Source organism: Maniola hyperantus, chromosome 14 (assembly GCF_902806685.2).
Source record: "Maniola hyperantus chromosome 14, iAphHyp1.2, whole genome shotgun sequence".
Taxonomy (NCBI): domain Eukaryota; kingdom Metazoa; phylum Arthropoda; class Insecta; order Lepidoptera; family Nymphalidae; genus Maniola; species Maniola hyperantus.
Window position 1 is genome coordinate 10,467,376 of NC_048549.1, and position 16,429 is coordinate 10,483,804.

General features: G+C 39.2%; 1 protein-coding gene across 3 annotated transcripts in view; it reads left to right on the top strand.

Annotated features, from left to right (window-relative positions):
* Src64B (Tyrosine-protein kinase Src64B) overlaps positions 1–16,429 on the top strand; it is a 143,834-nt gene that overhangs the window by 43,287 nt on the left and 84,118 nt on the right. The window lies entirely within an intron of this gene.

Genomic DNA, 16,429 nt, shown 5'->3' on the forward strand with positions numbered 1-16,429 from the left:
GTATCTTTCATTCAGTTTATAAGGTAGAAAATACTAAACAATTTTCGGAACGCTAATTACTAACCCTACCTACTAACCCTTCCATACTGTATGATGATATTGAAATATAGTCAATAGAGATTGTTGTATGATGACATTTCTATATTGATAAAATCAGAATAGATTCAATGCTCGTAACAAAGTAACTTATTTGAATAAGCTGACCCAAAATCGCTTGTCAAAGAGTTGGAGCCAAGGCTAGAGGATTATTATTGATGTGATGTCGATTGATGTCGTACACATCATTAACTATAACGTAATGTGTGCTTGTAATAGGAAATATCCGAGTTGGCATTGAGAACAATGTTCTTTCGAAACTTTTGATCTGCGTGAATGAATACATTAAACGTTGAATACAATCTATATCTCCTTCTTCGTCTAGGTAAATAAATATATAAAAGGAAAAACTCACTGACTGACTGATCTACCAATCTCAAAGCTCAGCTCAAACTACGGGCGGATCGGGCTGCAATTAAACGTGCAGATAGCAATTATAACGTAGACATTCGCTAAGAAAGGATTTTTGAAAATTCAATCTCTAAAGGGAACCCAAAAGTGAAAACAAAAAAAAAAGTGGGGACGCCCCGCACGATTACGTATTTCGCGACAGGCTTGCGACAGGCGTAAATCTCGCGATCATTGCTGTCACAACAGCGGCTAGAGAGAGACAGCAATAGCCACAAAGCAAAATAACACAAAGAAGAAGAGAGACAGCAAATGAACTGTCGAATTGCTACTGCTGTCGCGTTGCTGTTGCTACTGCAACGTTTTACGTAATTAGAATCACCCTGCCGCCGCGCCGGTGCGGGATAGCGTGGGTGACGTGCGGGTGTGCGGGGTATCGTCCCGCCTCGTACCCCGATTGCCATTGCGATGTGTCGCGTACTATACTAATATTGGTCGTGAATAATCTTTGTTTTCATTGCATACCTATTTATGTTATGTTTATAAAAACATACGGCAAATGTATACGGAACGGATGTCCCGCTTCCTACTGCTGGCACACGACGGGAGATTAAAGTCGTTAGAACTAATCGTGATGAGTTGATGATTAGCGAACAATTACTTGACGGTGATTTTGCAACTAAATAATATTGTAGTCATTCTAGTCATCGTCATAAACTGTGGTTATAAATACTGCTGATTTTTATTTTTGAATGAAAATATTACAACAAAACTTAAAGCTAGCCTTATCTAATCACTATACAAATCATGCCCGCGTGGAATGGTGCCAACAATACTAGCTGCATTTATGCGCTGGACAACCACGCTGATTGCGTTGCGCAAGAAATGAGCCAGCCTTTCTATCACTAGATGAGGCTATTAAATCGCGTTGAAATGTCTCGTAAAATTTTTCTAGCACTAACTCCATGGCCCCAGGTTCTCCACTCTCCACGGCAAACGCAACAAAAATGTAACTCTCGATAAGAGAGGCATACTTTCGCCGCTTGCCGTATGCAGCTGTTTCTGCTGCGGCTCCCGGTCTTGATACTGTCCCCCGTGTCATATGACAATGTGTCAACGCAAGTTGCGTCCCACATTAGCGCAGAAATTGTTGAATTGTCATTCACAATGTTGGCGATGTGAACAATTTTGAACAGATTCTAACGACTTGTGTTTGCCTTGGGAATCATCATCATCATGATTAACCCATCGCCGGTCCACTACTGATCACGGGTCTCCTCTCCGAATGAGAAGGCTTATTACTAGCTCATGCTCGCGACTTCGTTCACGTAGATATTGGGTTTTTTAAAATCCCGTGCGGACTCTTTGATTTCTGGTAAAAAAACGTAGCCTATGTGTTAATCCAGAGTATAATCTATCTCCATTCCAAATTTCAACCAAATTCATCTACTAGTTTTTGCGTGAAAGAGTAACAAACAGACGCACACACATACAAACCTTCACCTTTATAATATTAATAATGTGATACGAGATACGAGCAACAAAATTATTTACGGTTATTTTGCAAGAGTAAAATAGATAGATGCTTAATAAATTACTTTCGAATGTTTATTAGTTCTATTCTATGTTCTAGATCTTATAGCTATTTGTAATCATTATGGGCGATTGATTAAACGGAGCTTTATTCGTTCCTCTTGGTTTATTGAACTCAAAGATTACTAGTTTCTTTTTCTAGCAAATCGAATATGCAAAATCACTACTTTTCCAAATATATTATAAGAGGAAAATATGACTGGCTCACTGACTGACTGATCTATCAACGCACAGCTCAAACTACTGGACGGATCGTGCTGAAATTTGGCATGCAGATACATGATGGCTATGATAGCTAGTAGACGTCCAAGAAAGGAGAAAATTCACGAGCGATTATGGACTGCACTTCTGTCATCCGAGTTCTCTCCGTCATCCGTGAGAATATCTCGGATGTGCCTCGGATTCCAATCGGACATATTATGACGTAGATACCTATGTCAAAGATGTCCACTGAATAGCTTGGATTCGGATCAGAGATCGGATTAGTACAGTGCGTAACCGCTGTAACGGGTTAAAACATGTGTTTGAAATTACATAGTCGACGCGGACGAAGTCGCGAGCATAAGCTAAGTAGAACTAGATAAAGTTATATTGCTTTGATTATGAAGTGCATTTTTTATTTATGATCGATCAACAGGCGCTACATTGATGCGTGTAATTGATACAATTATGCATAATCGATATAATCTATGTCGCGCGTATTACCACTTCTACTTAGTATCAAATATCAATAAATTTTATTCTGCTACAGCACTTGTATCGATAAATTAATTATTAATCAACACTATAAAGTCAAATCTCAAAAACCAAATTGTTACGGGGTAGGACTTTGGGATTTAAATTTTGACGCCAGTTGATGCTTCTATTGCCACCATAGCAAAAGTCACTCTTGCACGTAGACTAGGGCACACGATGCGTTGCGGCGCCGCAACGTTGTTATGTCGCAGCGGCACCGCAGCAGCGTTGGACAGTCTGTTAATAAAAGCAACTGAGCGGTGCCGCTCCGACGTCGCAACGCATTCACCCCTCCCCGCCTCGTCTCGGTGGTTGCAAGTTCGGTGCGGCGCCGCCGGAGCGCATTGTGTGACATGCCACAGATATTTCTATGTAAGATGACGCAGCGACACCGCTCCGGCGCCGCACCGCCGCCGCAACGCATCGTGTGCCCCCGCTTTAAGTACTTACTTGTGGCGACTAGTCGGGTCGTAAAAATCTACGACGTCGCACAATGCACTGTGTTAATTTTCGATGCGGTGCCGCACCGTACAAACTTGCGATGCGACGATGTATTTCTGTTCAGTCGGTGTGCACATCTCTCTGTGTGCCATTCTGTGCTGTGTGTGTTTTTTTTATGCGTCTTAACGCAAGTAGAAGGAGGATACTGTAGTGCGGTCCATCGCTTACTAGAAATTGATGGTCAGAGTTTTCTCGTACGACCCCGTTGCGATGAAATTTTTGCGTTGCGTCAACGCATCGCATTGCAATACGGCATCGTTTTTGCAATGCGATGTCGTGCCGCAGTGTTGTGGCATCGGCCATATGCACACGAATCGCTAATCGTTGTACCTACGTTGTAACACTTTCTTCTTTATTTATCTCACTTCTCTACTTGTTGTTTCCTCTAGCTTAGCTTTACCAAGATTTCCTGTCGCAGTATTCTATCCCAAAAATGTTTAACGCATAAAATCAAGTTTTAACTGATACTTGAATATTTATAATCCGATAGAAATGCGTCTGCAACTGAATTTAATAGAATGTGACAGATTGTCGATAAATTATTCATACTGAAATAATTTATTGCTTCTATTATAAGTAGTTAGCTTATATTTTGCGCTGTTTGCTTTTCTTGGCTGAAATAATAAAACTCAGACCCCGATGGCATTTAACTGGGTGTCATACATTATTATAACTAACTGTTGCCCGCGACTTCGTCCGCGTGCATTTTAGTATTAAAAATCCCGTGGAAATTCTTTTTTCCGGGATAAAAAGTAGCCTATGTCTCCGGGATGCATCATGATGCTACCTCTGTGTCTCGTGCGAAGATAACAGACAGACACACTATGCATTTATTTGTATCGATAAACGCACGCAGAACGCCTGTGCAAATCCGGAGCGAATCTGACAGTCCGAAGTCAGAAATGATAATATTATTTATGTATTATGTAAACGACAAACAAGTGTTGCTTATAATTTGGTAGGTATTTGGTAATTTGAATATGTGGGAGTGTCAATAAAACTTTGTATTTGCAGTAAAATTTTAATACGTCCTTTGAGAACGTTCAAATTAGTCAACCTTGGTTCTACGGGTGATTAACCTATAGCGTGGCTGCGTAGAATATTTTATTTCCACAAAGTTTTCCGATATAATCAAAACAGCCGTTACAAGCTTTATTAAAGGTTAAGGTTAGTTTTTAGGGTTCTGCACCCGAAGGGTGCTAACGGGACCCTTTTACTTTAAGCCTCCGCTGTCCGTCCGTCCGTCGGTCTGTCTATCTGTCAGCGGGCCGTATCTTGTGAACCGTAATAAGTACCTACCTATCTAAAGAGTTTAAAATTTCGTAGAATGTGTATTCCTATTGCCGCAATAACAACAAATATTAAAAATTTCAAAATGGCCGCCATGAAAATAAAAAAATATTAAAAAGTGTTATTACTTGTTGAAGGGTTTTTTCACCAGAAAACCCTCTGCTATTTGTATTTCAGGATCCTTGAGTATATATCCATTCTACCACAAGAATACCTTGTGGTAGAATGCTCGCTTGCCACACACTCAGGGTGCCGAACCCTTCGTGTGCGAATCCCACTCGCACTTAACCGAGTTTTTTAGATAAGGCTCAGTAAGTTCGTTCGCCAGAAGGCGTAACAAAAAATGTTGCTAAGCGTGAAGGCGTGAACAGTAGAATGGGCTTGGCCATGTCTCCATAAAGCCTGGAACATACACAATGCGCGACGGTATATTTTCAACGCGCCTCTAATCACTAATGCCCATGTTTGTACAAACTAACAAGGTGTGATACTAGTTTTTGACAAAATAACTTATTAACCTCTCGTCACGTCTATGGTGCTGAAACGTGGACACTGACAAACGGCACAAATGTTCACAAATTCAAAGTCGCTCAGCGAACTATGGAGAGGGCTATGTTAGGTCTTAGGAGGTTCCCCGAGGGATAAGATCCGAAATGAGGAGATTCGTATTTCGCAGGACAACCAAGGTCACTGATATAGCCCAAACTGTTAGCAAGCTGAAGTGGCAGTGGGCATGACATGCCCACTGCCACTGCCGGCCGTTGGAGTCGGAAATTCCTTGAGTGGAGACCGCGTTTAAGCAAGCGTGGTGTGGGACGCCCTCCAGCACGATGGACCGACGATATAAAGAGGCTGGCGGGAAGTGGCTGGATGAGGAAGGCTGAGGACCGGGTGTGGTGGCGCTCTTTAGGGAAGGCCTATGTCCGACTGTGGACGTCCACAGGCTGATGATGATAAACTTATTAAATGATAAACTTGTATTGTCATTGTTTCAGAAATATTTTATCATCGATTTGTGTTAACCAAGTCTAGTTGTGGTAGTCTAGCCAAGAAAATGTTGCTATGGAACCAGTAATTCAATTCATTTTATTTATTTAATCGGACAACAAAAGATCCATTAAGTGTTAGTAACAATAAAATATACTTAATAACTATGTTAATACTTGAACACTAAGGAGTTAGTAACAAAAATACTTAATCACTATGTTAGTACTTAATAACTAAAATGTAACTAAAGTAATGAGCTCATCCATTTCTCCATAGAATGATTAAAATGAGAGGGCAATGGCATCATGCGTCACATTGAGGCACTTTGGGCATCGATGTGTGTCAAATGCTTCAACTAATTTCTTTCCATTTAGCGGTCCGTGATACTATTTGCATATAAAACTTATCATTTACATTGAAATTGAGGAAGCCATTAATTCCTTAAAAAAAGCTTATTAGCTACAAATCCCGAAGTTTAGATATCATAGAGTAATTAATTATTATTCATTTATGCGAAAACCTAATAAGAAGATGGTTCATCTATAGAAAGTAATCCACATGTATTAAGAGCCTGCTTCATCGGTCAGTCATCAGTTAAAGAATCTTGTATATTCTAATATTTAGAAAATAGAGATTTTTCAAGGGGCATAACTTTTAAAATAAATTCAATTTTAGTTAGATAAGGCTAGCTTTAAGTTTTTTAACAGACTTCAAAAAAAGGAGGAGGTTCTCAATTCGTCTGTATGTTTTTTTTGTTAGGCGATTGCTCCGTCAATTATGAACCGATTTTGATGATTCTTTTTGTTTTGTAGGACATACTTCCGAAGTGGTCCCATTTTAATTTGGTAAAGATCTGATGAATATCTTCGGAGATGGAGAACGGAACTCCTCAATGGATAAGAGTAAATTGCTCGCGATCAGTGTAATAGCTTTGTAAACAGTAGGGTTTTAACCAGGCATATCATATTTTAGTACAATGGGGCCACTAAAAATTGTGAAATAAAATAATTAAAAAAAAAAACCGACTTCAATAACCACAAACACTAAAAAGTAAAAAATAATTTAATTTATTACCCAATATATTATGTACACAAGAGTAATTGTAGTTCTATAGTAATATTTTTTGGAGTCGGTGCCAATGAGGTGCCAATGTCGAGTCACAAAACAATATGAAGAGTAGATAGACGGTTCGTGCGGTTAATTGGCACCGGCTCCAAAAAATTAAATTATTTTTTACTTTTTAGTGTTTGTGGTTACTGAAGTCGGTTTTTTTTTTGTTTTTTTTTATATTTTTTATATTTTTCATTTAAAAAAAATAGTATATTGAAACTAAAATAGTGAGTATATTATATCTATTAGAAAGTAGACTAACGGCCCAAATTAATAATCCATATTTGTAATATTTCGATAAGTTACTTAGCTACATTGCAATTTGTCAAATAAGACCATATCATTTTTAACAAAAAAACAACGTTGCTGAGTAACTTACCTATTGTGTAACTTGTTAATGATTTTAAGCTTATTTCGTGGTTTAATGACATTTTAATGTATATTTTTATTTTTTTATTTTATTAGTTTTTTGCAATCACCAGCGATATATACAATATAATTTTACATAATAACAGACGGAAAATAAGGCCAAATAGGATTACAATTTTTTACAGATTACTTAAATAGATATTAATTATAAATTTATAACAGTACGTTTGATAATTTAAACAAGCTTTACAATAATATAATAATATGAAAATATAAAAGTCAATTAACTAGTAAAAACACCTAGTAGGTGATTCACAACATATGTATGTGTGTGTGTGTATCTGTGAGTGTATGTGTGTCTGTGTGTGTGTGGATGTGTGTTTGTGTGTGGGAGAGAGATTATGCGTGAGTGCGTGCTTGTGGGTTACATAAAACGGGTACATACCACGATTATTTTTTGTTTTTATTTGTCGATATTTCAACCCAATTGCACGGGTCGTGGTCACGACGGGACTGCGGTGCTGCGAGAGATAAAGTTCGAGCTGTCAAGGGCAGTAGCGAACTACCCTCTTTCTTGTTCTTTTCGCTGGAACTTCACGAGCTGTCTAGCAAAATACACTCACAACGTCACTGTGAACTTTCGATGTCGTACGATGCTGTCCTGGTTTGCCTAATTCTACCACTGTAATTAATCGTGGTATGTACCCGTTTTATACATTAAAATATGTGTAACTTGTTGTACGAAGATAGCGGGAAGTGGGTAGATAAGGAAGGCGGAGGATCGTGTGTGGTGGCGTGCTCTTGGGAAGGCGTATGTCCAGCAGTGGACGCAAACAGGCTGATTGATTGATTGATTGAGTAACTTGTCGGCAAATTGCAGATAGGAAAGATTATTAATTTCGGTCGTTAAAAACTAAACAAACAAAGGATGTATAAATATACCCAGTAAGTTCACACCCGTAACGTTACTAGTTTTATACTTGAAGCACTTGAACATTGTAATTATAGTTGATGAAGCGTTCACCGTGTAGCGATTGAACGCGAAGGGCGTTCACAGTTAAGTTCAATTAACGCTCCCGACATCCATTAGCTGGCCGGTCTATCATCGCTTGGTAATAAAATCGTGGATGCGAGACCACCAGATGAATGCTGGAGTGATGTTGAACGCACATTGCTGAGCAGATACGCACTTCCGCACTTGCGTCGTACTCGAAATCCTTAGTTATGAGTTCCCTTTCATAGTAGGGGTTTTTCTGGATTAACAATGGGATGGGCGGCCCCCCTAGAATAGGGATTCGAACATCAATGGGCGCCCCGAATACATTCCGCGTATATACGACTCGATTAAGTACAATTTCGATAGGCCTTAACCAAATCCTTTCTTGAGATCATTAGCACGTCCTTACTAGTTTAGTAGAATGTTACCTCTCAATCTGCCAGTAAGATCTGGTAAGATAGAATCACAGATAATTCAATCTCAAGAGTACGCATACAAGGTTTTGCATGAAAACAAAATCGTAAAATGTTGGCGGGGGATAGGGCAGAATGCTTTGTTGTGATTGGTTGACTCAAAAGTCACGTAATCAAGACAATGTGCGGAATAAGGGTACCGAACGGGCGTGGGCTGACTTTTATGCTAAACAACTACCTAATCTTGGCGATCGCGGGTGTCCCGGCTATTAGGAGTCTATAGGTAGTGTGGATAGAATACAACAATAAACAGGAGCGTGAGCGCAATAATTTTTGTCCCCCCTGGCTATGACGCTAAAGGGCAAGATTAGGAAGCGACCCCCAGTAATCAAGCTCGGTGGTAGCTCGATCAGGCACGTGACGGAGGCGTGACTATCGATGCAAGTCTGTCCTTCGCGCAGCATGCGTTGTCGATCGGGGAGCGCGCGGCGAGATGCTTCGGGAAGATGTCGCGTGTGTCGACTTCATCCTGGGGCATCCGTTATCCTGCGCTGCGCATCCTGTACCGTGGAACATTCGTAGCGACGATAACGTATGCTGCAGCGTGCTGGGCGGGGAGGGCGGCGCTTCACGTCGTGCGGTCGACGCTCATCAAGGCGCAGAGGTCTTCCCTCATCTTACTCACAAAAGCGTATCGCTCCGCCAGCTCCGCTGCGCTAGCGGTGCTCGCGGGTGTGTTGCCGGCCGACCTGGAATTGATCCGTGTTGGGAGAATCGAAGAGGTGCGCCAGTCCGTGCCCAAGAAGGAGTTGAGCAGACGCAAGCGGGATATCGGGTCGGATGTGATTGCGATGTGGCAGGAGCGGTGGTCTGCGGAGATTTGGGGTGACGAATTGCGACGCTTTTTCCCAGACGTATCCGGCAGGCTCGGGGCCACCTGGGTCGCGCCGGACTACGAGACCTCACAGATCCTCATCGGACACGGCTGTTTCCGGGCGCGCCTGCATAGGATGACGTTGTGCGAGAGCCCGGCGTGCGAGTGCGGGGAAGCGGGGCCGGTCTTCTACACGGACCTCGTCTCATCGGCGGGGAACTACAACCGGCTACGGGAATTCGCGCACCATTGGCATAAGAGGCGAAGCAGCTCGGAGCGTACAGGTGCCAGGCCGGCACCACGGAGGAGCAGCAGCGGAGATCACAGCTGTGTTAGTGACGTCTAGCCCCCAAGGGGGGAGAGTGAGCATAAGGGACAAGGAAGAGAAAAAATAATTTGTAGGGAGTCAAGAAGGCGCCCCGGGAAATGCCAAGAGCAAGTACCGAACGGGCGCCCTCCCGCGATTCGGCCCATATAACCGAGAGGTTGGTGGGGCCATGGGAGGTGGAGGGTTGTTCATGTCCCCCCTGGCTACGGCATGCATCCTTGGACGAATTCGTTCAAGCCTGCATCACAAGTCCCAATGGATGTTGGAAACTTGGTTCCGTTCACTATAAATCACGTTGTTTTCGCCGTATGCTGTTCTTGCGGCGCGGCGGTGTGACTTAATGTGCGATCAGCAATTACCGCTAATGATGGATAAAATTGCTAGATATTCGGCTAATACCAATTCCCCATTCCATAACCCATTTATTACGTGATACGACATTTTAACTCCTAACCGTGGGTGTTCCGGTACTTCAAAGACGGCCGAGTTAAAATTAACTATTTGTCCTAGTTATACTAATTATAAGAGATTGGCTAAAGCAACATGAAAAGAACTTTAATATTATAAGTGGTCAGGAATCGCAACTTTAGAAAGCTTTTAAGGACTATAAATACCTACGTTAGTGCATTTTTTAAGTTCCTCTTGTAAATTAGGAAGTTTTGAATTGTGGGAATTATATTATTTCAATGGTAGATATTCTAGTAAAGTTGCACTATAATTTATAGTGCAACTTTTTTTACAAGTTTTTAGAATTTTTTAGTCATTTATAGTCTATAAATGACTAATAAATTCTAAAAACTAAGAAGTTATACAATCTTCATTAACCTAGGTATAATATGCGATAAGTCGAGATAGCGATGGGGGTAGGTATAAGGCGGGGGGACACACGGGGCACACACCCGCACGTCACCCGCTCTTTCCCGCACATGGTTATCGCGGGGAGTGTGCGGGGCATCCCCACCCCGATTGCCATCTCGTCCTGTCGCGTACTATACTTGAAGTTATCTAATGAAGATAGAAAAACCTCACTGCCGCACTCAGAGTCGCTTAATCGTTACTTAGGCATTAATTAGTATGGATAAGGAATACCTTAAGCAACGATTAAGCTACTCTGAGTGCGGCTGTTAGTTCTCCTTGATTCTCTGTTGAGTTCATCAATCCAGACTTAAATTCAAGTGAAGATGTGGGTGGAATTCAAAAAATGGAGTCCATTTTCAGGCTAAAAAATCTTTTTTACCAAAATTAAATTTAAGTAAAAATCCTTGTATTCGCATCCTTTTGTCTTTGCATTTCGCCGCCAGCACAGCAGGACAATCTCAAACCACAAAAAATTATGTCCCGACCTGGTTTACTTAGGGAGGCGCACTTTAATAAAGGCCATTGTATATCACAGCCCCATACTATTGTTCGTATTATGCAGATGATGTAGCTTAAAACAGCTGCAGCCAATTAACCAGCTTTTACAAAAAATAAAACGATCAAGTGCGAGTCAGACTCGCGCACTGAGGATTCCGTATTACAATCGTATTTTATCGACATTTTGCACGATAAATCAGAAACTATTATGCCTAAAAATAAATAAAAATCTGTTTTAGAATGTACAAGTAAAGCCCTTTCATATGATACCCTGATGGTATATTAATCTTACTTTGAAAGTTGAAAATAGCAATATTTGTTCATGAACACATTTTAATTTTTGCCTGTGACGTAACCACAAATTCACAGTTTTTAGATTTTTCCTCTCATGTCTGCTATAAGACCTACCTTCCTGCCAAATTTCATGATTCTAGGTCAACGGGAAGTACCCTGTAGGTTTCTTGACAGACAGACGGACAGACAGACAGACAGACAGACAGACAGACAACAAAGTGATCCTAGAAGGGTTCCGTTTTTCCTTTTGAGGTACGGAACCCTAAAAATGTATTTTGTTTTAGTATTATTTTTACGAAAACTGATGTTCATTTTATCAACTAGCTATTAGTCTACTACAATCTTTCAGTACCTTTACATCCTGCTACCAGAACTGTTAACTTTCTTAGATCTGCTTCAACGAAATCTATCAGTTTATCATTTAACGGCGCGTTCCTACTTTCCACTATGTTGTTACTGAAATTTATCGTTGTTGTATGAAAGAGTCTTGGACGACAGTAAGTCGTGCCGTCCTATATGTAAACACCATCATTTGAAGGAATATACAAGCCACGACCGCGACGCTGTAAACTGCACGATTTTTTATCGCCACGACATAGTGGGCTCTGTTATTCGACATCCTTTCCCGACCCATATCCACTATCGTTTCTATTCGACATTTTCACTATTGTTTCATCATTAATCATCTCTTTGAGCTTGAAATTCCTAAATTATCATAGTTTTAGCTACCGAATCTAAAAGCACATGTAAAACTTGTAACAAAACTATCATAACATCGTTATTGTTATCTTAAAAGATTTTATAATAGACAAAGACGCTCAAACGCTTTGTAGAAAAGAGCTTAACTATAACGGTTTTGACAATGTGGTAATATTATATCACTTTCGTAAGTCACCATCCCACATCAAAGGAAGCTGAACGATGCAGCCGATTAGATCTTAGAGACTTAGATGAACAGGGTCGAAGTGTCGAATTTCTACCCGTTAATTAACACACTGTTATGATTGAAACGTTGCCATAGCTTTTGATGCCACTGAAATACTCGTAGTTTCAAAACCTATAAATAAACATTTACGAACGAAGGGGAGAATTTCGTTCCCACATTTTGGATGCAAGTATGTATACATAAATATAAAATTAGAGTTAAGGGTACACTTCTCACCCGCATCTCCATACAAACGTATTACGTCTATTATTTTATTCTTTGCTTTTCTAGAGCTATGCCTAAGCCATATATCATTTTATCTTTCCATTATCTATGTCATAAACGAATTGATATACTAAAATTATATTTATTTTGAAAGTTATGACCCTTGAAACATCTCTATTTTTAACTAAAATTTGAGGTAACATCGTGCGTAAATCAAGTGCGTATATAGAAATATATTATATGAAAGGAAAAGCTGACTGACTGACTAATTGACTGACTGATTTATCAACGCACAGCTCGAAATACTAGACGGATCAGACTGAATTTTGGCCTGTAGGTAGCTATTATGACATCTAATGACATCCGCTAAGAAACAAAATACAAAAAAAACTAAAAACACAACCCCTAAAGAGATAAAATAGGGCTTTGAAATTTATGTAGTCCACGCGGACGAAGTCGCGGGAATAAGCTAGTAAACCATGTAAGGAAACCACAAAATTGTAAAACATGGCTTTATGGCAAACTTTACTTAATGTCTTTACTTTATTAGAAAATGTTAATTATTTGCAGAAAATTAACGTAATACCAAACGTTGTTTCGTGTTGTTCACTAATCACGCATCTCGCATCTCGCATCTCGCTCTTGATGTCCTGTCTGTAATTTTTGATTGCAATATCATGCTCTCACGCTTAACTTAGAGCGACCACGAAGAGCATAAGGACGAATGTTTGTTTGAAACTCTTAAAATCATTCTAGCGGAAACAACGGCAGTGGTTATTAAAGTTGATGTCTGAACGGTACCCTGATAAGGAGTCATAAACTTGGAGTGGAAGCCCGATGTTTGTGGTGCGCTGACCTCTACAAGAGGCCGTAAAATTAACGAACGATCATGTTGTGTGACCGTTCCTTTGCTTTTATTCTCAAATCCTTTTCACAACTATTATTATTAATGCTACTGTTATTATTTTCCTTTAAAAAAACCAGTGCGAATAGCACTCGCACACCAAGGGTTCCGTACTATCGTACCAGAACTCACAAACCATTATGATGAAAATTTGTAAGTTAATACCAGTACAGTGCCATCTTGATGTGTAAACTAATTGTTTCGGAAGCACAAAACTTTATTTTTAGGGTTCCGTACCTCAAAAGGAAAAACGGAACCCTTATAGGATCACTTTGTTGTCTGTCTGTCTGTCCAGAAACCTACAGGGTACTTCCCGTTGACCTAGAATCATGAAATTTGGCAGGTAGGTAGATCTTATAGCTGACATTTGGGGAAAAATCTGAAAACCGCGAATTTAGAGTTAGATCACACAAAAAAATTAAATTGTGGTCATGAACTAATAATTAGTATTTTCAACTATACTACTAGACTATATCAAGTGGGGTATCATATGAAAGGTTTTCACCTGTACATTCTAAAACAGATTTTTATTTATTTTTACGCATCATAGTTTTGAATTATCGTGCAAAATGATCGAATCGAAATCGAATCGAAAAAATACGACTGTAGTACGGAACCCTCATTGCGCGAGCCTGACTCGCACTTGGCCGGTTTTTTTTTGTGATGGAACCACAAATTCACGGTTTTCAGATTTTCCCCTTTACTTGTGCTATAAGACCAGGCTGCCTGCCTCATGATTCTAGGCCAACGGGAAGTACCCTTAGGTTAGGTTTTTTGACAGCACGCCAGACAGACAGACAGAGATTGATTTGATTTGACTTACTACTAGATAAGTAGTTTAGGTAAAGATGGTTTAAGTAGCAAAATATTAGAGTTGACTTTTTATATTAATTAATTATTATTATACCTACTTATTTAAAAAACACTTCACATTAAATATAAAAGTTTAGTAAAAAACAAACAAGTAAGTTTTGTACTGAATTAGACAGATTTTGTTCGCGACTTTCTCTTGTACATATTGAAATTATTTTTCTTATCTTCAAAAGAATAAGTTGATACGATCGTAAATTGATTTTCTATTGGAATTTATTTTTTGCCTGTACAATTTATTTCTCGCACGTCTTTCTATGACGCCCTCTATGAATAGTTAGAAAATGTTATATCGACAAATAGGTAGTGAAAGTAAGTATTTTTTTGTGAAATACCTGCCTACCTGTTGCCTGTGTTTTGTAAAGCCGATAAAATGCGCAGTTTCTACTGCCTTAAATTGCTACCCATTTTATAAATGCAAAAGTGTGTTGACTTGTCCTTCAATCACGCCCAACGGAGCAACTAATTGGTTGGCGTGGTTTTTGCATGGATATCTACACTAATATTATAAAGAGGAAAACTTTGTTTGTTTGTTTGTTTGTTTGTTTGTTTGTTTGTTTGTACTGAATAGGCTCAAAAACTACTGGACCGATTTTAAAAATTCTTTCACCATTCGAAAGCTACATTATCCACGAGTAACATAGGCTATATTTTATTTTGGAAAAAAATAGGGTTCCGTAAGATATTTGGGTTTTTCGGACACAAGGTGTAAAAAATCAACCAGAAAAGTTACTTATTTTGCGTACGCTGCCTAAACTATAAAAGATAGAACCATAAAATGTTCTAATTAATTGTAGATCTTATAAATATCTACAAAAAAGTCCGCGACACACTATACCCATCTATGTCGAGTGAGGCACAGCAACCATTTTTTTATTTAAAAATCTTGAATTTTTTTGGACTACATTTAAACGCGTTTATTTTACTCATGCTATTAATCCTTATCAAAATAAATGATTTCATCACTAAGAACAGTTTATGGAGATAATATTTGGTCTTTGAATGATTAAAATTGGACGTTTGGTTTTGAAGTTATGGCGAAATTAAAATATTACGATTTCTGCTGCACGGCCCGTTGTATTATATAAAGAGGTAATGTCGTTAAGTTTGTTTGTAGGGGGTAATCTTTAGAACTACTGAACCGATTTTAAAAATTCTTTCACCAGTAGAAAGCTACATTATTCCTGAGTGACATAGGCTATACGGGATCTTTAAAAACCTAAATCTACGCGGGCGAAGCCGCGGGGATCAGCTATAGTTAATAAAGACCTGGCGAGTGACGTAGGCTACTCTTTATCCCGGACAGTCTGAGTTCCCACGGCATTTTAAAAACCTAAATCCACGCGGACGAAATCCTGGGCATCAGCTAATGTATTATTATTTTGAAACTACAAGTCCCCAATTTAAAGACAGTGTGTATTTGAATTTGCTACCTATACCTTATTGAATTACATGGTAGGTAATTAAGCTTACGAACTTGCTTAGTACCCATACAACGAACGTGATTTTTTTGCCGCTTTTATTACGGAACCCTCCGTGCGCGAGTCCGACTCGCACTTGGCCGGTTTTAATATAATTTTAAAGTTTAGTAGTTATAAAGTGAAACGATTTTTTTTATAATAAAAGTATTGAATTAGACAAATTTGTCCTGACTTTCTCTTGTAATATTGAAATTATTTTGCTCCCGTTCTTTCCCATTACTGTGCAAATCTTGTGTGCAAATACTTCAGCTGCGGTGTTGTCATGCCTAAAACTTCCAATCTATTACGGAACACTTATTAATTACGAGATTATTTCAGCGACTTCTTCCACATTGATTCCAGTCTTTGATAAATCCTGTAGAAACTCTTTGAATTTTCCGGGATTAAAACTTGCCTTCCGGTTTTTGACAAAATAACAACGTTGCATAACAACTTATCGAGAGATAACAGATAGATTGATTAATTTTAATTTCGAAGCGGATTTCGGATATCCTTTTTTGCAATATTCCTTGTGGAAAAGGCATTAAGCACAGGTCCTAAATTAGCATTTAGGTAATTAAGACCTGTGGAAATTATTAAAATCCATATCGGATTTTATCACAGAGGATTTTATGTTTTGTTGATTTTAACTAATTGTTTATAATTAGATACTTATATTATTTTGGCCAGTACTTGTTGTTTGATAGCGATCGAAAATTGTAAAATGATTTACGAGTAGGAAGGAATGCTATCA